At 51.0% G+C, this 21323-nt stretch overlaps 1 protein-coding gene across 3 annotated transcripts in view; it reads left to right on the top strand.

Moving 5' to 3' along the window:
• NBEAL2 (neurobeachin like 2) overlaps positions 1 to 21323 on the top strand; it is a 227338-nt gene that overhangs the window by 35584 nt on the left and 170431 nt on the right. The window lies entirely within an intron of this gene.

The raw sequence follows: 21323 nt of genomic DNA, 5'->3' as shown, positions 1-21323 counted from the left end.
CTCCGACTGTCCTGGTACCAGCATCCCGATCGTGCTGGCTGTGCAAACCTCTTCAGGATTTTATTTGGGGACGCGGATAGGGTTGTGGTCTAAACCACCGAGCCTCTTGGGCTTGCCAATCCGAAGGTCGGCGGTTCGAATCCCCGCAACGGGGTGAGCTCCCGTTGCTCGGTCCCAGCTTCTGCCAACCTATCAGTTCCAAAGCACGCCAGTGCAAGTAGATAAATAGGTACCGCTCTGGCAGGAAGGTCAACTGAGTTTCTGTGAGCTCTGGTTTCCGTCACAGTGTCCTGTTGCGCCAGAAGGGGTTTAGTCCTGCTGGCCACACAACCCAGAAAGCTGTCTGTGGACAAACGCCGGCTCCCTCAGCCTGAAAGCGAGATGAGCGCTTAAACCCCATAGCTGCCTTTGACTGGACTTAACCGTCCAGGGGTCCTTTACCTTTTTACCTTGTGCGAACTTTTTCAGGATTTCATTAGCCCAGAAATTTGTCCCCATCCCTTGTGGCCAGGTGTCAACATGCAAGTTTGTGGTGCCTCAGTTTTATTGCTCTCCTTTATAGAAGATCAGTTAAGAAACAACAGGTGGGTGCTTTTCTGTTTCAGAGGTACTTCTGCACATGCTCAGTGGAACTCTTTCCCTTAAAATCAGTTAACAGGGATGGAGGCAATGGGTAGAGTCTCAGAGACCTTGGGCCAATTTTTAAGGAGAGCACGAAAAAAACCCAAAACCCCAGCAACTCACTCTCCAATGTTATTTTGTTTGCCTCCGCTCTTAAGCAACACCTTTATTTTCAGAGAAGGTGATCGGCACATGCACAGAGGAATTGTGCTGGCTAGGGCTGATGGGATGTTATTTATTTAAATGTTTCTCTCTTTTCTTGAAACTTTTCAACATCCAATACAATAGAAAACAAATAAAAAAGAGGAAATAAAAAAATTCCTTCCAGTAGCACCTTAAAGACCAACTAAGTTAGTTCTTGGTATGAGCTTTCGTGTGCATGCACACTTCTTCAGATACACTGAAACAGAAGTTGCCAGATCCTTCTATATAGTGAGAAGGTGGGGAGGGGTATTACTCAGAAGGGTGGTGGGAATGGGTGATTGGCAGATAGCTGAGATGAGCCTGTTGACGACTCTTAACGACTGCAATAGGTCTTACAGGAAAAGGCAAGGGGTGAGAAGGTGAAAAATAGCTAGTCATGTATAATGAGATAAGAATCCAATGTCTCTGTTGAGACCAGGTCTCTCCATGGTTTTAAGTTAAAAAAGAGGAAGAAGAAGAAAACAAAGAGAGGGGAAAGGTAAACATATATGTTTTTACAAAGCCCTCTATCTAAGGTAGATCTTAACCCTTGTTTCATGCAAAAGGTGTGGACCCTCCTAGCTCTCTACCACATTTTCATAAAAAAATTGTTTCTCAACATGGTGTACAATCTAAAACCCTGGAATTAGAGTTAAAAACAAGAGAAATCTCACACATGTCAATAAACGCTAAAAGACCTAAACTTAGCACTATGGTATAAAAATATGTGGTGATTGCCGGGGGGAAAATAAGCCACACATTTTCTGCTTTTATAGGACATTTTAATGCACCTTGGTGGGTCTTTTATACCTTACATTTCATCTACAGTGGTACCTCAGGTTAAGTACTTAATTCGTTCTGGAGGTCTGTTCTTAACCTGTAACTGTTCTTAACCTGAAGCACCACTGTAGCTAATGGGTCTCCCGCCGCTGCTGCGCCGCCGCCACGCGATTTCTGTTCTCATCCTGAAGCAAAGTTCTTAACCCGAGGTACTATTTCTGGGTTAGCGGAGTCTGTAACCCGAGGTACCACTGTACCGCTGTCTGAGCAGCATCTGAGATAGAAATTTGGATGGCGTCCTCTGTAAGCAAAGAGGAATTCCTAGAATCACATAGCTGAAAGGGGACCCTCAGCGGTCATCTAGCCCAACCCCTTCAAATGCAGGAATCTCAGCTGAAGAATCCCTGACAAATGGCTGCCCAAGGAAAGAGAACCCACCTTTTTTGTGAAAAGCTTGCATTTTGCTTCTGAGTAGCTACCATTGCAATGTGCGCTTGTGCCAGTGACACTCTCTCCCCCCCCCCCTCATTGCTATGCCTTCCGTGTCGAGTTTGCGCCTAATCAAAGTTGATGTCTTGGAACAATTAGTCACCCAACCTTTTCAAAGCCTGCTTCGTTTCCTCTGTGAATTCATTATTAGTGTTTGTGGCCTGCGGACAGTGCCGGGTTTACATGTAAGCTAAGCAAGCTATAGTTTAGGGCCCCACTCTCTTGGGGACCCCCCAAAAAATTAAAGGAAAAAACCTCGCTGGATGTACATTTCCAAAATATAAGATAAAAAACAAGTAAAATAAAACCTACATATAGCAACAGTGTTTTGTGTTGTGTAGGCTCCTGTGATGTAAGTCATGGGCCCCGCCTGCTAGCCTGCTCCCTAAAATATCACTGGTTTGCTCATTTCTATATATAGGGTGCCTACATTCTGCATATGCAAATGGCTTTAGATACCTATGAGGTCCATAAATTACCATATACCTGTAGCATGTATTCAACACAAAAAACAGCAACAATTTGTTGTTGACAAAGGACAGCTGGATATATAAAGGGCCCCATTACCTTCACTAACTAATAATAATAATAATAATAATAATAATAATAATAATAATAATAATAATAAAATAACAATGGGACCCATGACCATTAGGTCCAGTTGTGGCCGACTCTGGGGTTGCGGCGCTCATCTTGCTTTACTGGCCGAGGGAGCCGGCGTACAGCTTCCGGGTCATGTGGCCAGCATGACTGAGCCGCTTCTGGCGAACCAGAGCAGCGCACGGAAACGCCGTTTACCTTCCCGCCAGAGTGGTACCTATTTATCTACTTGCACTTTGACGTGCTTTCGAACTGCTAGGTGGGCAGGAGCAGGGACCGAGCAACGGGAGCTCACCCTGTCGCGGGGATTTGAACTGTCAACCTTCTGATCGGCAAGTCCTAGGCTCTGTGGTTTAACCCACAGCGCCACCTGCGTCCTGGTCAGTCCCCATAAGTGAAACCCACCCACCCCCATCTCAGGATATGAAGATGGGTACTGGTTTAGTTGGCTTCAAAAGGGGATTTGCACAGATCCGTTCAGGGAGAGGTCTATCGAAGCCGATTAGACACTCTGCGTTTAGAGGCAGTCTACCTTAGAATACCCGGCCGGATTCTGGGGATAAAGGTCAAGGAAGGATCACGACCTCTCTGCTCCCTGTTTCAGCTTTCGGAGTCGTTTTGGCTGGTGGTTGTTAAGAGACAGACGGCTAGATGACCGCTGCTTTTGAGGATAGGGCTGGGGCCAGGATGCCTTTATTGTTATTGTCCGTGTTTAATGGTTTTTTCATACCGTTTCAATTCTATTTGTGTTTAATGAGGGTCTCTTCTATATTTTTTGGCTCGTTATTATTTTATCTGTATAAGCTGCCTTGGAGCCCGGACTGGGAACGGGGCGGGATATAGATAAATGTAATAATAATAATAATAATAATAATAATAATACAGTGGATGCTCGGGTTGCGAACGTGATCCGTGCGGGATGCACGTTCACAACCCACAGCGTCACGTCTGCGCATGCGCGGGTTGCAATTTGGCGCTTATGCGCATGTGCAAAGGGCGACTGCCAAAACCTGGAAGTAACCGGTACTTCCAGGTTTTGGCGGTCCGTATCCCAAAAAAACACAACCTGAAGCGTCTGTAACCCAAGGTATGACTGTAATAATAAACCCAAACCAGAGTACAAGAGAATTAAAGTACACAATTAAAATGGCATAAAACACAATTCCGTAGCTACACAGTGACCAGTAAAATATATGACCAGTATCACTAACTTGAAAACGGTTTTTTTGGGGGGAGGGGTGTAGAAAAGGGAAATATGGTCCAGAATTTGTCAAAATGGACAAAGCCAGCCTCTGAAAGCCACACACCTCTCCATCTATTTTACCTTGTTTGGAACAGTCACCCCCCCCCCTTGACCAAAGTGTTTTCCTCGTACATTTAAAAAAGAAAAAGAGAATGGGGAGGAAAGGAAGGAAGAAAGGAAGGAAGAAAGGAAGGAAGGAAGGAAGGAAGGAAGGAAGGAAGGAAGGAAGGAAGGAAGGATCCTAGAATCATTTAGCCCAACCTGCTGCAATGCAGGAAAAAAAAAGAAATGTTTTACTAGCAATGCCAAATCTCTCATCTTTGATCCTTGCAGACAGGGATTTGGCTCAATAACTCCCTAAGCGCCACAAATCAAAACAGGTTTTTGTTTTTTTTTAAGGGGAGCCACGCAGAGAGCTGTCATCACCGCAGTTTGGAACAGGGTGCAGTCCGGTTGGCACACATTTTGGCAGTCGGTCTTGAGTTATAGACAGGGCACGTTTTAGATTTCGGTTTCGTTTTGCAAGCTGCCACTCCTTCCTCTGCTCAGAGCTGCAGAAACTGGAACCAGCTTCGCCATTTTCCTACCCCCAACTTGCCAGAAACTGCTCCCTCCCCTGGCAAGAAAACCGTACCCTGCTTGGGTGCCACTCTCAGGTGGTTTGGCCCTAGAAATCAAAGCGGGTTTAAGCCCTGCCCACAAGGAGAGGCGAGTGAAGGGGGCAGTAGCTGCAGTTGTGAGGAGAAGGTGTGTTTGTGGGAGGGGGGTCATTTTCCCCTAAAGGTAAATGTAAAGGGACCCCTGACCGTTAGGTCTAGTCACGGACGACTCTGGGGTTGCGGCGCTCATCTTGCTTTACTGGCCGAGGGAGTCGGCGTACAGCTTCCAGGTCATGTGGCCGGCGTGACTAAGCCACTTCTGGCGAACCAGAACAGCGCACGGAAACGCCGTTTACCTTCCCGCCGGAGTGGTACCTATTTATCTACTTGCACTTTGACGTGCTTTCGAACTGCTAGATTGGCAGGAGCAGGGACCGAGCAATGGGAGCTCACCCCGTTGTGGGGATTTGATCGGCAAGTCCTAGGCTCTGTGGTTTAACCCACAGCGCCACCCGCGTCCTATTTTCACCTAGGGGTCCCCAAAACCTAGAGCCAGCACTTCTTCCTTGAAGAGGGTTTTCAGGTGTACCTGCGGCTGTCTAAAAAGGGTGAGGGGGTGCTGGTGCTTATTTTCATCATTATCATCATAATAATAATAAATGTATTTATACCCTGCCCATCTGGCTGAGTTTCCCCAGTCACTCTGGGCGGCTCCCAACAGAATATTAAAAACACGATAAAATATCCAACATTAAAAACTTCCCTGAACAGGGCTGCCTTCAGATGTCTTCTAAAAGTCAGATAGCTGCTTATTTCCTTGACATCTGGTGGGAGGGCGTTCCACAGGGCGGGTGCCACCACCAAGAAGGTCCTCTGCCTGGTTCCCTGTAACCTCCCTTCTCGCAGGGAGGGAACCGCCAGAAGGCCCTCAGTGCTGGACCTCAGTGTCCAGGCTGAACGATGGGGGTGGAGATGCTCCTTCAGGTCTACTGGACCGAGGCTGTTTAGGGCTTGAAAGGTCAGCACCAACACTTTGAATTGTGCTCTGAAACATACTGGGAGCCAATGTAGGTCTTTCAAGACTGGTGTTATGTGGTCTCGGCGGACGCTCCCAGTCCAGCTGCTGCATTCTGGATTTGTTGTAGTTTCCGGGCTGGAGGCAACTTTTTTAAAGACTGCAGTACGCCGCACCTGTTGAATGTCTGCCTCCCATGCCTTTGGTTTGTCTTCCTTCCAGAAATCAACAGGGGGAGCCTCATAAGATGTTCTGCTTTTATATCAGCCTCCCTGCAAAACGTTTCCATCCCATTATGGTTTAAATAAAAATAGATTCCCCACCCCCACCCCTCTAATCTCCACAGGGTCCCATTTAGGAACCTTGAACCTCCAGCTCTTTCATGCACCAGGTGCGAATCAACACAAACACACATATTATCTCTCGTCTTTCAGGTACAAGTGAGCATTTGGGATGCGGTCTGTGGGTCCCCGGTTTCCTTGGCAACCGGAACAGCTGCCTTGGGGGGAGGGAACAAACAGGAAGGGGGTGGGCATTGCCAATGCCTTTGCCGCCCCCCCTTCCCCTCGCCTTCTGGAGTGGCGAACAATGAACAGCGCCTTAATCCCAGGGTCAATATTGAGCAAGGGCAGGGCTGAGCTCCTTGGGATCAGTTCCCTGCTTTCCTTTATTCCTCCCCCCCCCCCCATTTTTTCTTTCTGGAACTTTTGCTGTTCCTGGCTGCGGCCTGTGATGTTGTCGTCCATGGTCTCTCGCCTCCCTGTTGCCCCCGATGAAATTGAATTTTTTAGGACCAATAAAAGGAAGAGCAGTCGACCTATGGAACTGCCTGCCACTGGAGGGAGTGATGGCCCCTGGCATCGCTTGGGGAATCCTGCCACGTCCCATGTCATGGGCATGACCAGCGCAGACGTCGCTGAGACCTTATTGCAAACGTGGCCTTGGGTGAGCACATCTTAGCTTGAGATGATACCCAGCTCCACCTCTCTTTTAAATCAGAACCAGTGAAGGCGGTGAAGGTCCTGTGTGAGTGTCTGGAGGCGGTTGGAGGATGGATGGTGGCTAACAGATTGAAGTTGAATCCTGACAAGACAGAAGTACTGTTTTGGGGGGACAGGAGGCGGGAAGGTGTGGAGGTCCGGAATGGGGTAACTGTGCCCCTGAAGGACCAGGTGCGCAGCCTGGGAGTCATTCTGGACTCCATGGAGGCACAGGTCAATTCTGTGTCCAGGGCAGCTGTTTACCAGCTCCATCTGGTGCGCAGGCTGAGACCCTCCCTGCCTGCGGACTGTCTCGCCAGAGTGGTGCATGCTCTGGTTATCTCCCGCTTGGACTACTGTAATGCGCTCTATGAGGGGCTACCTTTGAAGGTGACCCGGAAACTGCAATTAATCCAGAATGCAGCAGCTAGACTGGTGACTGGGAGTGGCCGCCGAGACCATATAACACCGGTCTTGAAAGACCTACATTGGCTCCCAGTTTCCAAGCACAATTCAAAGTGTTGGTGCTGACCTTTAAAGCCCTAAACGGCATCGGTCCAGTATACCTGAAGGAGCGTCTCCACCCCCATCGTTCAGCTCGGACGCTGAGGTCCAGTGCCAAGGACCTTCTGGCGGTTCCCTCAGTGCAAGAAGCCAAGTTACAGGGAACCAGGCAGAGGGCCTTCTCGGTGGTGGCACCTGCCCTGTGGAACGCCCTTCCACCAGATGTCAAAGAGAACAACAGCTACCAAACTTTTAGAAGACATCTGAAGGCAGCCCTGTTTAGGGAAGCTTTTAATGTTTGATGTATTACTGGATTTTAATATTTGGTTGGAAACCTCCCAGAGTGACTGGGGAAGCCCAGCCAGATGGGCGGGATATAAATAAATTATTATTATTATATTATTATTATTGAGACTCTGTCCTGCCGTGTGATGCCCGAAATCTTCCCAACATGGTGCATGTGGAATGCATTGAGGCATTGCTCCTGGCAAATGTAATTTGCCCACAACTCTCTTCCAGATATAGTGGTAACAATGATACTCAAGCAAATTGGAACCAAACCCTGCGAACCCGGAAGTAAGTGTTCCAGTTTGCGAACTTTTTCCGGAAGCCAAACGTGCTCTGTTTTGAGTGTTACACTGCCGATTTGAGAGTTACACTGAGGTCTGTCTGTTTTCGCTATTTACAGTGGTGTCCCGCAAGACGAATGCCTCGCAAGACGGAAAACTCGCTAAACGAAAGAGTTTCCCGTTTTGGAGGTGCTTCGCAAAACGAATTTCCTATGGGCTTGCTTCGCAAGACGACAATGTCTTGCGAGTTCCTGCTGGTTTTTTCCCCTCCCCCCCTTTTTCTAAGCTGCTAAGCCGCTTATCAGCTGATCCAATCAGCAGATAAGCCGCTAATAGCGCTAATCCGCTAATCCGTCAATGGGCTTGCTTCGCAAGACGAAAAAACCGCTAGACGAAAAGAATCACAGAACGGATTCTTTTCGTCTTGCGAGGCACCACTGTGTTTTGCATTTTTGTTTTTGCGGCTCTTTTTTGTATCGTTTTTGTATCTGTATGGAGCCCAGTTCAGCCCCTGATGGATTGACTGTACATGCAGTGAATTGTTTATCGCTTTCATTTTATGGATCAGTGGTCTCGTTAAAATCCATGTGAAATTGCTGTTTTAGGGGTTGTTTTTAGAATTCTGGAGTGGATTAATCCGTTTTGCATTGCTTTCTATGGGAAAACGTGCCTTGGTTTTGGAACAGGCTTCCGGAACGGATTGAATTTGAGAACCAAGGTACCACTGTAGAAGTATTCTTGGCCCTGAGGCTTGGCAGACCTCTATCCTGGCATTCTCACCTACCTAGAATCATAGAATCATAGAATCATAGAGTTGGAAGAGACCACAAGGGCCATCGAGTCCAACCCCCTGCCAAGCAGGAAACACCATCAGAGCACTCCTGACATATGGTTGCCAAGCCTCTGCTTAAAGACCTCCAAAGTAGGAGACTCCACCACACTCCTTGGCAGCAAATTCCACTGTCAAACAGCTCTGACTGTCAGGAAGTTCTTCCTAATGTTTAGGTGGAATCTTCTTTCTTGTAGTTTGGATCCATTGCTCCGTGTCCCCTTCTCTGGAGCAGCAGAAAACAACCTTTCTCCCTCCTCTATGTGACATCCTTTTATATATTTGAACATGGCTATCATATCACCCCTTAACCTCCTCTTCTCCAGGCTAAACATGCCCAGCTCCCTTAGCCGTTCCTCATAAGGCATCGTTTCCAGGCCTTTGACCATTTTGGTTGCCCTCCTCTGGACACGTTCCAGTTTGTCAGTGTCCTTCTTGAATTGTGGTGCCCAGAACTGGACACAGTACTCCAAGTGAGGTCTGACCAGAGCAGTCCCTGAACCTTACAGGGCTGTTGCGAACATCACCGAAATATTGTACGTGAACTTTCAAAACCGGCAGTATTCTATGTTGACAAGGAGCTATGTTGACCAGCAGCCCATGCCTGTTCGCAAAGCAACTTTTCCTGGGTCTGCCCATCGGCCAAATTTAGAGAGAGCGTGTGGTAAACGGATTGCCTCAAAAAGTCAATCCTTTTTGAGCTATCCTTTGCGTCGTCAAGAAAAAAAAGGCCAAATTCATTGGGTTTTCCCTTTCTTTTCCAAAAATGGTTTCTCATTTCCTGCTATATATATTTCCTAAATAAGAATATTTCCTGCATAGGTCGTTCTAGCCAATGGAACCTGTTAGTTTACAGCAAAGTTGATCATTATGTCCGGGAAGGGGGGTATACTCTTTAAGATCTTGGCAAAGAACATACCATATTTTTCGCTCTATAAGATGCACCAGACCATAAGACGCACCTAGTTTTTGAAGCAGGAAAACATGAAAAAAATATATTCTGAATCTCAAAAGCCAGAATAACAAGAGGGATCGCTGCGCTGCGAAAGCAGCAATCCCTCTTGCTGTTCTGGCTTCTGGGATAGCTGCACAGCCTGCATTCGCTCCATAAGGCGCACACACATTTCCCCTTACTTTTTAGGAGGGAAAAAGTGAGTCTTGTAGAGCAAAAAATACGGTACTTTATCAAGAGGCACACTTTCTGCTACAGTGCTTCTTTAATGAGTAACTTTGCTTACCGTGTCGGTCCAGGCAAAAGGCTTTGTAGTTGCTGGGCAGAGCAGTTTTAATGCGCAGCAGATATAAAGGAAATGTGCTTGTTTGTTTATGAAGGGTGTCTATTCCTAATGCAAGCAAATTGCAAGGGGTTGTAGAGCGTGGAAGCGGCAGGTAACAGATGTTGCGTTGGCCTAGTGATACCCAGCTGCATCTTCCAAAGTGCAACCCTCCTTTTAAGAGTTGCACAACTCCTGAGAATTTCAGCAAGTTGCAGGCTCTCCGTTGTCAAATTTCAGTCACCACGCTACAGTGGTACCTTGGGTTAAGTACTTAATTCATTCTGGAGGTCCGTACTTAACCTGAAACTGTTCTTAACCTGAAGCACCACTTTAGCTAATGGGGCCTCCTGCTGCTGCCGTGCCGCCGGAGCACGATTTCTGTTCTCATCCTGAAGCCAAGTTCTTTACCTGAAGCACTATTTCTGGGTTAGCGGAGTCTGTAACCTGAAGCGTATGGAACCTGAAGCATATTTAACCTGAGGTACCACTGTATTTCTTGGCCTTTATCAGTGACCAGGACCCGTCGTCCTCCACAAACAATAGGCACATTTGGGCCCTCAGGAATTGAATTTACAGCTCTCCCCAAGCTGCTGGGTACCTCTTGGAAACCCGAGACTGATCAAAAGCTTTCCGCCACCCGATTATGAAGTACAGTCGTACCTCGGAAGCCGAACGGAATCCGTTCCAGAAGCCCGTCCGACTTCTAAAATGTTCAGAAGCCAAAGCGCGGCTTCAGTTATTTGGAAGCCCTGTTGGATGTTCGGCTTCTGAAAATCGTTCGAAAACCTGGAACGCTCACTTCCGGGTTTCGATGGTTCGGGAGCCGATCTGTTCAGGAGCCGGTGTTCGAGATCCTTTGTTGGTACAGCGGTACCTCGGGTTACATACGCTTCAGGTTACAGACGCTTCAGGTTACAGACTCCGCTAACCCAGAAATAGTACCTCGGGTTAAGAACTTTGCTTCAGGATGAGAACAGAAATTGTGCAGCGGCAGCGGGAGGCCCCATTAGCTAAAGTGGTGCTTCAGGTTAAGAACAGTTTCAGGTTAAGAACGGACCTCCGGAACGAATGAAGTACTTAACCCGAGGTACCACTGTATCTTCATGAACTTGCCTAAAAAGATAAAGAAAACAAAACACTGAGTTGAGCATTTGAAAAATCCATTGAAACCAGACATTATAAGTTCATCTTAGGTTGGGTAGTTCGCAAGTCTCTGTGGGCTTTGCACAAGGCTTTTTCTCAGAAGATTGATAAAGAATGTATAATTATTTTGGTCATTATTGTGTGAATGTAGTCACCAGCGTGTTGCATGAGTCGTACTACAGTGGTACCCTGGGTTAAGTACTTAATTCGTTCCGGAGGTCCGTTCTTAACCTGAAACTGTTCTTAACCTGAAGCACCACTTTAGCTAATGGGGCCTCCTGCTGCTGCCACGCTGCCGGAGCACGATTTCTGTTCTCATCCTGAAGCAAAGTTCTTACCCCGAGGTACTATTTCTGGGTTAGCAGAGTCTGTAACCTGAAGTGTATGTAACCTGAAGCGTATGTAACTCGAGGTACCACTGTACTTCTATCAGCAGCGCACGTTGCATTTTTCTAGTAGTAGTGTCTGATGAAATGCAAAGAACAGCCCAATGGCTTCCAGGAGCGCGTGTGTCTCCTGAACTTGCTATACCTCCTTGGTGCAAATCGAGGGCAGACGAGCCGGCTGAGAGCTTTTGAATCGGCAGCCCTTACTCCCCGTTGCTCCTCAGTCTTCTGAACATCCCGCTCCTTTGCCTCAGGAGGAAATTGACTTTTGTGGCTGTCGCAAAACGTGCCTTCTCCTTCGCGCCTGCTGTTTCCCAGATTCTCCTCCTCCAGAGGGGTCTGGGGGGAGAACAATTTAATCTGCTTCTGAGATGAAAGAGATACCTGCCTTCCCCGCTGAGGAAGGGGCCAGGATGCTGGGCAGAGATGAGGCGCAAGGTTGTCTCTCAGCTGCGGATTCTTGGACATAGAAGGGATTCATCTATGGTGCAGAGAAAAACAGATTAAATTGTTCTCCCTTCGGGGCTGATGCCAGTGTCACGTCCATGCATTTACAGTGGTACCTCGGGTTACATACGCTTCAGGTTACAGACGCTTCAGGTTACAGACTCCGCTAACCCAGAAATAGTACCTCGGGTTAAGAACTTTGCTTCAGGATGAGAACAGAAATTGTGCGGCGGCGGCGCGGCGGCAGCAAGAGGCTCCATTAGCTAAAGTGGTGCTTCAGGTTAAGAACAGTTTCAGGTTAAGAACGGACCTCCGGAACGCATTAAGTACTTAACCTGAGGTACCACTGTATAGAGGCCTTTTTAAAATCTGCCAATCGTACACCAAAGGTGTTAGTCGATTGCTTCCATCAGTACTTATTAATGTATTGGATCTGGTACAGATGAAGAGCTTGCTACCGTCGTGATTATTATTATTATTATTATTATTATTATTATTAAGTTACAAACTGTTAACGGAGAAATCTGAGGGCTCCTTGGACAAAAAACAAGGACACCAGCCAGGAATAGCAGAGCAAAACAGCAGCCAGTAGGCTTGGTCTTTATTGAAGACTGTCGCGACAGGACTCGCACCTGCCACAAGGTGGAACAAGACGGAAGCCCCAAACAAGAGAACCCAAACTTTTATTAGCTGCTGATCCCCATGTTGGGATGCGGGTGTGACGCTGTGGGTTAAACCACAGAGCTTAGGACTTGTCAATCAGAAGGTCGGCGGTTCGAATCCCTGCGACGGGGTGAGCTCCCGTTGCTCAGTCCCTGCTCCTGCCAACCTAGCAGTTTGAAAGCAAGCCAGTGCAAGTAGATAAATAGGTACTGCTCCTGCGGGAAGGTAAATGGTGTTTCCGTGCGCTGCTCTGGTTCGCCAGAAGTGACTTAGTCATGCTGGCCAAATGACCCGGAAGCTGTATGCCGGCTCCCTCGGCCAGTAAAGCGAGATGAGCACTGCAACCCCAGAGTCGGTCACAACTGGACCTAATGGACAGGGGTCCCTTTACCTTTAATCCCCATGTTACACCCCCCTAACTACATCATGCTTACATCATGAAAGGGGAGGTCTGGTGGCAGTAATCTGAGCATCCTGGACCCTGCCCCGTGGTTCTCCTTGCCCTCCACTAAACACCCATCAAGTGTAACAAAAGAGGTACAGTGGTACCTCGGTTTACATACGCTTCAGGTTAAGAACTTCGCTTCAGGATGAGAACAGAAATCGTGCTCCATCAGCGCGGCAGCAGCAGGAGGCCCCATTAGCTAAAGTGGTGCTTCAGGTTAAGAACAGTTCCAGGTTAAGTTTGGAGCTCCGAGGTACCACTGTATTTACATTTCCCTGTTACCCAGCCAAGTTAATCACACCCTTGATATCTGCTGGAGGGGCAACCCCCCCCCCCAACCTATACATAAATTCCTGCAACAATACATTTTCCATCAATATATCCCCTCGTGATTCTGCTGATGAAACAATGGTTTTTATGCTCTCGTCGAATGCTATGATTACCTGGGGGGCACGATATGAAACAAGAGGGCCGCATATGCAAATGACTCGTTGACTTCAAAAAGATTGGTATCACTGGATCCAGCCCGTTAGCCTTTTTTTAATTAACTAAAGTGTTATAATTGGATTTTGAATAAAGGTGCAATCGAGAGTCAGCTGTTTTGAATTTTATCGTGCTCTTACCTTCCTTAGTGGGCTATGCAAACCGCTATTCTGAATGCTTTTCCTAGGGGGCACTGAGAACCAAGGGTCAGTGGCCCACCCCAAAGTTTGGGGAACGCTGGGCGTGCAGGCAGCAAGCGTTATATCTCAAGGGCTGTCACACGGAAGATGGAGCAATCTTGTTTTCTCCTGCTCTGGAGGGTAGGACCTGAAGCAATGTCTTCAGGTTGCAAGGAAGGAGATTCCGACGCAATGTCAGAAAGAACCATCTGAGAGTAAGAACTTGTCAGGGGTTCAGGAGCAGAGACGCAGAGAAGGGAGGAGACAGAGAGCGAGGGGGAGGAATACGAAGGAAGGATGAGTGGGGATGACGACCCGAGATCACCGAGCCTGTCTAGCGAGTCCGAGGATTCCCAGAAGGGAGCGCCAGCAGCCAGAGCAAGGGGGGAGAGCAGGGGGACACCCCAGGAAGAAGGGTCCAGAGAGGGATCAGAAAGCAGCAGTTGGAGATCGGGACCCACGTTCCCAGCCGGGAGCAGCGGGGAGAAAGGGGACCAGATATCGGGCTCCGGAGACTTTCAGAAGGAGGGAGGGCATGAGTCAGGAGTAGTCACACCCACCTCGGGGAGCGAGGAAACGATCAAGAGGAAAGTGGAGAGTTGGGCGCGCGCGCCAAGTTCAAATGTAACGGAAGCTGGCGCAGCCAGCAGCCCAGAGAGTGAACCGAGTCCCAAAGCCCGCCGCAAGGAGGCGGAAGGGTCAGGGGGGTCCGCGTCAGAAGAGAGTAGGAAAGGAGAGACCCAGGGGGGCAGGAGGACCCAGAGACGGAAGGAAAGGCGCAGGAGGTGGAGCAAGGCTAGGGTATTAAGCTGGTGCGCTAGAGGCGGAGACTCAGACGGGTCTTCGTCGTTCTGACCTAGAAGAAGTAGGGCTGCACGTTGCAGTTTGGAAATGGAACCTGTAATCCAATAAAGACTCTTTGAAACTGAACGCTGGCTGACTTGGTCCTATGTGAGCTGGGACTGGGCGGCAGCCCTGACAGTAAGACCCGTCTCTCAAGCTTCCGACACCTGATACCTCGCAGCGGAGACAGAAGCAGCTGGAGGAGGGGATCGGTGTGTGGGAGCAAGCTCACGACGGTTGGCAAAGATGACGGAAGCAGAGAAAGTTTCAGCGCTGCAACAGGCAGTTACCCAATTGAATGCGGAGGTACTGGCATCCAAGAAAAGGGAGGAGGATGTGGCAGCCGCCTACCGAGATCTCCACGCCAGGTTTGAAGCATGGGTTAAGCATGGGCAGCCAGGACCCAGACCGGAGGGGGTTGGGTTGGCACGGAGAGCAGGAGGGCTGGTGGCTCACTTCGATGGGAATTTACAACAGTACCCCAACTTTCGAGCAGATGTGATGTGCGCACTGCAACTGCTGGCAAAAGACTTTAGAGATGAGCAAGAGAAAGTGGGGTTTATACTGTCCCATTTGCATGGGGATGCGAAGGCGTGGCTGCGCAATTTGTGGAGGGATAAAGATCCGGCGCTTCAGAGTGCAGATGCCTTTATCAAAGCGATGGATGCATGTTTTTTGTCTACCATTGATGTGGATCTTGCCCGACGGGAGATTCATGGACTGAAACAAGGGAGGGCGAGCGTCCGACAGTACCACGCCCGCTTTTTTGCGCTGGTCAGTGCATTGGAATGGGACCGGGACTCGCCCCCAGTCAGGGACCTGTTCTGGGAGGGTCTCAGCTCTGCTGTGAAGGATGAAATTGCGAGGGGGGAGAGGCCCCGAAGCACGCAGGAGGTGGTCCAAAGGGCGCTGACTGTGGGGGTGAGGCTGGAAGAACGTCCATGGTGCAGAGATGAAGGACGTGGAGGGCGCGAAGCAGCGAGAAGTTTCTCTTTCGTTCCAAGGGAAGCAGCGCGTGCGCAATCCACACCTCCGCCAGGAGGGGGAGTGGAACCTATGGAAGTGGGAGGCGCCAGGGCTCAGTCAGCTAGCAGAGCCTCTGCACCGACAGCAGTCAAGACTAAACCTCCTAGAGGGACCAGGAAGTGTTACATATGCGAGAGCCCTCAACACTTGGCGAAAGAGTGTCCCCAGAGGAGCTCCAAGCACACTGCAGCCTCCGCAACGGTGAAAGTGGCCACACAATGCAGCGAAGCCCAGCAGGGAAACGACGATGTCTGGCTGGAGACAGAGGCACTGGGGCCCAGCCAGACGCATCAGTGAAGCAGTCCCCAGCGATATTGCAACCCACGGACCCCCTCCCACCCAAACCAGTAGTGCAACTCACAGCGTCTCTCCAGCTACCCAATGGAGTCACCATCGAAGTGCCGCTTTCTGTGGATTCTGGAAGCAACGCAGACTTTATAGCACAGGATTTTGTGGAGCAGCACGCTATAAAGCTGCTGCCTGCCACTCTGCCCCTGCAAGTCGTCACAGTGGATGGCAGAGAGTTGCTAGGGGGGCAGGTGGTGAAGCAGACGCCACCAATGGTGATGCAACTTGGTAACCACAGGGAAGTCATCAGTTTTAATGTCACCCGACTGTCGGACACGCCCATTGTGTTGGGCATGAGTTGGCTGGACAGGCACAGTCCAACGCTGGCTTGGTACCAGAGACAGCTGATCTTCGGCTCCTCTTACTGCGCAGAACACTGCATCCTGCCCAGGCAGGAGGGGGAGGAGGAGGACTCACAACTGCAGTTGGGAACGTTGCAAGCAGTTCCCCACAAATACGCGGACTTTCTGGAGGTCTTCTGCGAGAAAGAGGCAGACAAGCTACCACCGCACAGGCAATATGACTGCAAGATTGACCTCCTGCCAGGGGCGACGCTGCCGAAGGGGAAGCTATATTCCATGTCTGAGGACGAACTACAGGAACTCAAACAGTTCATCGATCACAATTTGCAGCGCGGTTTCATCCGGGAGTCCAGCGCAGTAGGGGGCAGTCCTGTTTTCTTCGTGAAGAAAAAGGACACGCCCCAAAAAAGATTGGTCGTGGATTACCGCCTCTTAAACAGAATGACCAAGCCCTCCGATTTCCCTATGCCCAGGATTGACGACCTGCTGGCGACGGTGCGCAAGGGACGCGTGTTCACCAAGTTGGACCTGCGAGGAGCGTACAATCTCATCCGTATGAGGGAGGGCGATGAGTGGAAGACAGCCATGTTCACGCCTCTGGGCACCTACGAATATAGAGTTATGCCTTTTGGATTGCAAAATGGCTCCCACGTTTTTCAAGCTTTTATGCATCACGTGTTGGCGGGACTCCTCTACAAGAAGTGCGTCTGCTTTCTGGATGACATCCTGATATTCTCTGACTCGCAGCAAGCACACGACCAGGACGTTCGGGAGGTGCTGAAGAGGCTGCAGCAGCATAGACTGTACGCCAAACTGGAGAAGTGCCAGTTCGACACGACGGAGGTGGATTTCTTGGGTTACAAGCTGTCGGACAAGGGGCTAGCCATGGACAGCGCCAAGGTTCGTGCGGTGTTGGATTGGAAGAGCCCGCGCAACCGGAAAGAGGTCCAGAGGTTTGTCGGATTCGCCAATTTCTATCGCAAGTTCATCAAGGGGTTCGCGATGCAGACGGCAGCTATTACGGACACGCTAAGCTCCAAGAAAAAGAAATTCATCTGGACGGAGCAGGCGGAGCGGTCCTTTCAGACACTCAAGCGTCTCTTCGCGTCGGAAGAGCAACTGCTGCATATCGACCCCAGCAGACCGCTGAGGGTGGAGACAGACGCGTCCGATAGAGCAGTGGGAGCGGTACTGCTGCAGAAGGACCCGCAGGGGGTCTGGAGGCCGGGGGCGTTCTACTCCAGAAAGCTCAGCAAGTCGGAGCAGAACTACACCATCTGGGATAGGGAGCTGCTTGCCATTCATGCAGCTTTCAAGGCGTGGAGGCACTTCCTGATCGGCGCCAAGCACACGGTGCAGGTCTGCACGGACCACAAGAATCTGGAGCACTGGCGCACGGCTCGGTTCCTGAACCAGAGGCAGATCCGTTGGGCGGAGTTCTTTGCTGACTTCAATTTCCGAATTGAGTACGTCCCGGGCGACACCAACATCATGGCGGATGCCCTGTCCCGAAAACCGCAGTACCTCGAAGAGGCGACGCCAGCGGCGGCCATGCACATCTTCGCGCCAACAGCGTGGGCGTGCGCTTCAGCCACAGTAGACCTGGATGCGGTGCGAAGGGCGTTGACGGACGACTCATTCGCGCAGGCGAAGATGGCAGAGGTGCACAAGGGCACGGCGAAGGGCGACGAGTTCCAGATACGAGACGGCTTGCTCTTACGTAAAGGGGCCGTCTACGTGCCGGGAGACGAACTTCGCGCCCGGGTACTGCAGCAGCTGCACGACGCACCCACGGCCGGGCACTTTGGCACAGAAAAAACGGTGGAATTGGTCGCAAGAGACTTTTGGTGGCCCAGACTGAGGGGGGAAGTCGCGGACTACGTCGCGAGGTGCGACACCTGCCAGAGGGCCAAGCCGGTGCACAAACCACCGGCGGGACTGCTGGAACCGCTGCAAACGCCGTTTGAACCATGGGAGAGGGTGGCCCTGGACTTTGTCACGGATCTACCCAGCTCGAGAGGCAAGACAGCTGTACTAGTGGTGGTGGACTTGTTCACCAAGATGGCACATTTCATACCGTGTGCGAAGGTGGCCACGGCAGAACAAACAGCCAAATTGTTCATAGATCACGTGTTCAAAGTGCACGGGCTGCCACGGTCTATACTGTCCGACCGCGGACGCCAGTTCATCTCGAATTTCTGGCAAAAGCTGATGGGCTTCCTGAACGTCAAGATCAACCTGACATCGGCAAGGCACCCGCAGACCAACGGGCAAGCGGAGAGGGTCAATGCCATCATGCAGCAGTACCTGAGATGCTATGCCAATCAACAGCCGGCGACGTGGGTGGATTACCTGCCGCTCGCCGAATTCGCCTACAACAACACGAAACACGTATCCACAGGGGTGACGCCGTTCTTCGCCAACAATGGGAGGAATCCCAGAACCTTCCCGGGACTGGACAGAGTGGGGGAAGGGGAACCACAGACGGCGGACGCTTTCGCATCTGAGTTGCAAGAGGTCCACGATCAACTCAGACGGCAGCTGGAGCTGGCGAAGCACGCATACAAGGTCCAAGCTGACAAGCACAGGCGAGTTGGCGAGGAGATCCGAGTGGGAGACTGGGTCTGGTTGGCAGCCCACGCGGTGCCGACCCGATCGTTAGCCAAGAGGAAGCTAGGGCACAAGCAACTCGGTCCATACCGAGTCGAAGCGCAGATCAACCCGGTGGCTTTCCGGCTGGTGCTACCAGAGGGTTCCAGGATGCATCCGGTGTTCCACAGGTCGGTGCTCACTCCCTACAGGGCACCGCACAGGTTCCAGGAACCAGGAACGGCACCGAGTCAGTCTCCGGAGCGGACGGAGGTGGGAAGATTGCCACAGCAGGACCCCATCAACGAAGTCACGGAGATTTTGGACTCCAGATGGGGGGAAGACGGAGTAGAATATCTACTAGCAAGGGAGGGCACCCGGGCCAGTACTAATAGCTGGGTGCCGGACTACGCCTTGGAGGAACCCCTGCTCAAGGATGAGTTTCATGCCCTTTTCCCACACAGACCTATGCCAGCGGGCTTCTTCGACGACTGGTTGTTCACGCCCACGCTTTCCTCCAGCACGTTCCATGGCTTCGACTCGGAAGGGGAACCCGCACCGCGCACACGTTCCCCAGAGGGGTCACCGGAGGGTTCGGCGTCCGACAACTCGTATTGGTGGGACGATCGGCCAGAGGAGCAGTGGCGCCGGAAGTGGCAGGAGACACCAGGTCCAGCGACAGACGCAGAGACGGACATGGACGTTTGCGGGGAGGACCTTGGTTTCGAGCACGGCGGCACCGAGATGGAGGCGGAGGAGACCACTGTTGACGAACGCGGGGAGGAAGACTCGGAGGTCTTCAGTTGGCGGCCAGCAACGGGGAGCGAACTGTATCCGACATTCACTCCCGTGATGACGGAGCACCCACCAACCACCCTTGAAAGCGGGGAGGGGGGAAGGGGGGGCTTCGAGGGGGGGATGGATGTCAGGGGTTCAGGAGCAGAGACGCAGAGAAGGGAGGAGACAGAGAGCGAGGGGGAGGAATACGAAGGAAGGATGAGTGGGGATGACGACCCGAGATCACCGAGCCTGTCTAGCGAGTCCGAGGATTCCCAGAAGGGAGCGCCAGCAGCCAGAGCAAGGGGGGAGAGCAGGGGGACACCCCAGGAAGAAGGGTCCAGAGAGGGATCAGAAAGCAGCAGTTGGAGATCGGGACCCACGTTCCCAGCCGGGAGCAGCGGGGAGAAAGGGGACCAGATATCGGGCTCCGGAGACTTTCAGAAGGAGGGAGGGCATGAGTCAGGAGTAGTCACACCCACCTCGGGGAGCGAGGAAACGATCAAGAGGAAAGTGGAGAGTTGGGCGCGCGCGCCAAGTTCAAATGTAACGGAAGCTGGCGCAGCCAGCAGCCCAGAGAGTGAACCGAGTCCCAAAGCCCGACGCAAGGAGGCGGAAGGGTCAGGGGGGTCCGCGTCAGAAGAGAGTAGGAAAGGAGAGACCCAGGGGGGCAGGAGGACCCAGAGACGGAAGGAAAGGCGCAGGAGGTGGAGCAAGGCTAGGGTATTAAGCTGGTGCGCTAGAGGCGGAGACTCAGACGGGTCTTCGTCGTTCTGACCTAGAAGAAGTAGGGCTGCACGTTGCAGTTTGGAAATGGAACCTGTAATCCAATAAAGACTCTTTGAAACTGAACGCTGGCTGACTTGGTCCTATGTGAGCTGGGACTGGGCGGCAGCCCTGACAGAACTGTTTTATGGTGGAACTGTCTCCCTTGGGGGGCTGTAGACTCCTTTTCATGGGGGTGGGGGGGGGGTTAAGGAGAGGTTGGGTGGCCGTCTGTCATGGTTTAATGAGTTTCCGAGCACAATTCAAAGTGTTGGTGTTGACCTTTAAAGCCCTAAACGGCCTCGGTCCAGTATACCTGAAGGAGCATCTCCACCCCCATCATTCTGCCTGGACACTGAGGTCCAGCACTGAGGGACTTCTGCCGGTTCTCTCTCTGTGAGAAGTGAGGTTACAGGGAACCAGGCAGAGGGCCTTCTCAGTAGTGGCGCCCGCCTTGTGGAACACCCCCCCACACACACCAGATGTCAAGGAAGTAAGCAACTATCTGACTTTTAGAAGACATATGAAGGCAGCCCTGTTTAGGGAAGTTTTTAATGTTTAATAGACTATTGTATTTTAATATGGGACACGGGTGGCGCTGTGGGTAAAACCTCAGCGCCTAGGACTTGCCGATCGTCAGGTCGGCGGTTCGAATCCCCGCGGCGAGGTGCGCTCCCGTTGCTCGGTCCCAGCGCCTGCCAACCTAGCAGTTCGAAAGCACCCCCAGGTGCAAGTAGATAAATAGGGAACGCTTACTAGCGGGAAGGTAAACGGCGTTCCGTGTGCTGCGCTGGCTCGCCAGATGCAGCCTGTCACGCTGGCCACGTGACCCGGAAGTGTCTTCGGACAGCGCTGGCCCCCGGCCTCTTAAGCAAGATGGGCGCGCAACCCAAGAGTCGAATGTTATTTTTGTTTCAAACATTACAAATTTTGGACAAAATGGACTGTTTCAAGAAGTGGCAGAGAGATGTCTGGCAGGGCAAGAAGCCTAGAATAAAATTTAAAATATTAACGGATGCAAAGGAAAGAGGCGGATTTGCCCTGCCAGACCTTAAACTTTATTATGAATCAGCAGCCCTTTGCTGGTTGAAAGAATGGCTGCTTCTTGAAAACACAGACATCTTGGACTTAGAAGGTTTTAATAATGTATTTGGATGGCATGCATATTTGTGGTATGATAAGGTCAAAGCACACAAAGCAATTAAAAATCATATTGTCGGGAAAGCATTGTTTAATGT

This window comes from Podarcis liolepis, assembly GCF_965112155.1.
Source record: "Podarcis liolepis genome assembly, chromosome: 12".
NCBI lineage: Eukaryota > Metazoa > Chordata > Lepidosauria > Squamata > Lacertidae > Podarcis > Podarcis liolepis.
Note: the sequence above shows the minus strand (reverse complement) of the source record. Positions and strands in the feature narration are given on the sequence as shown.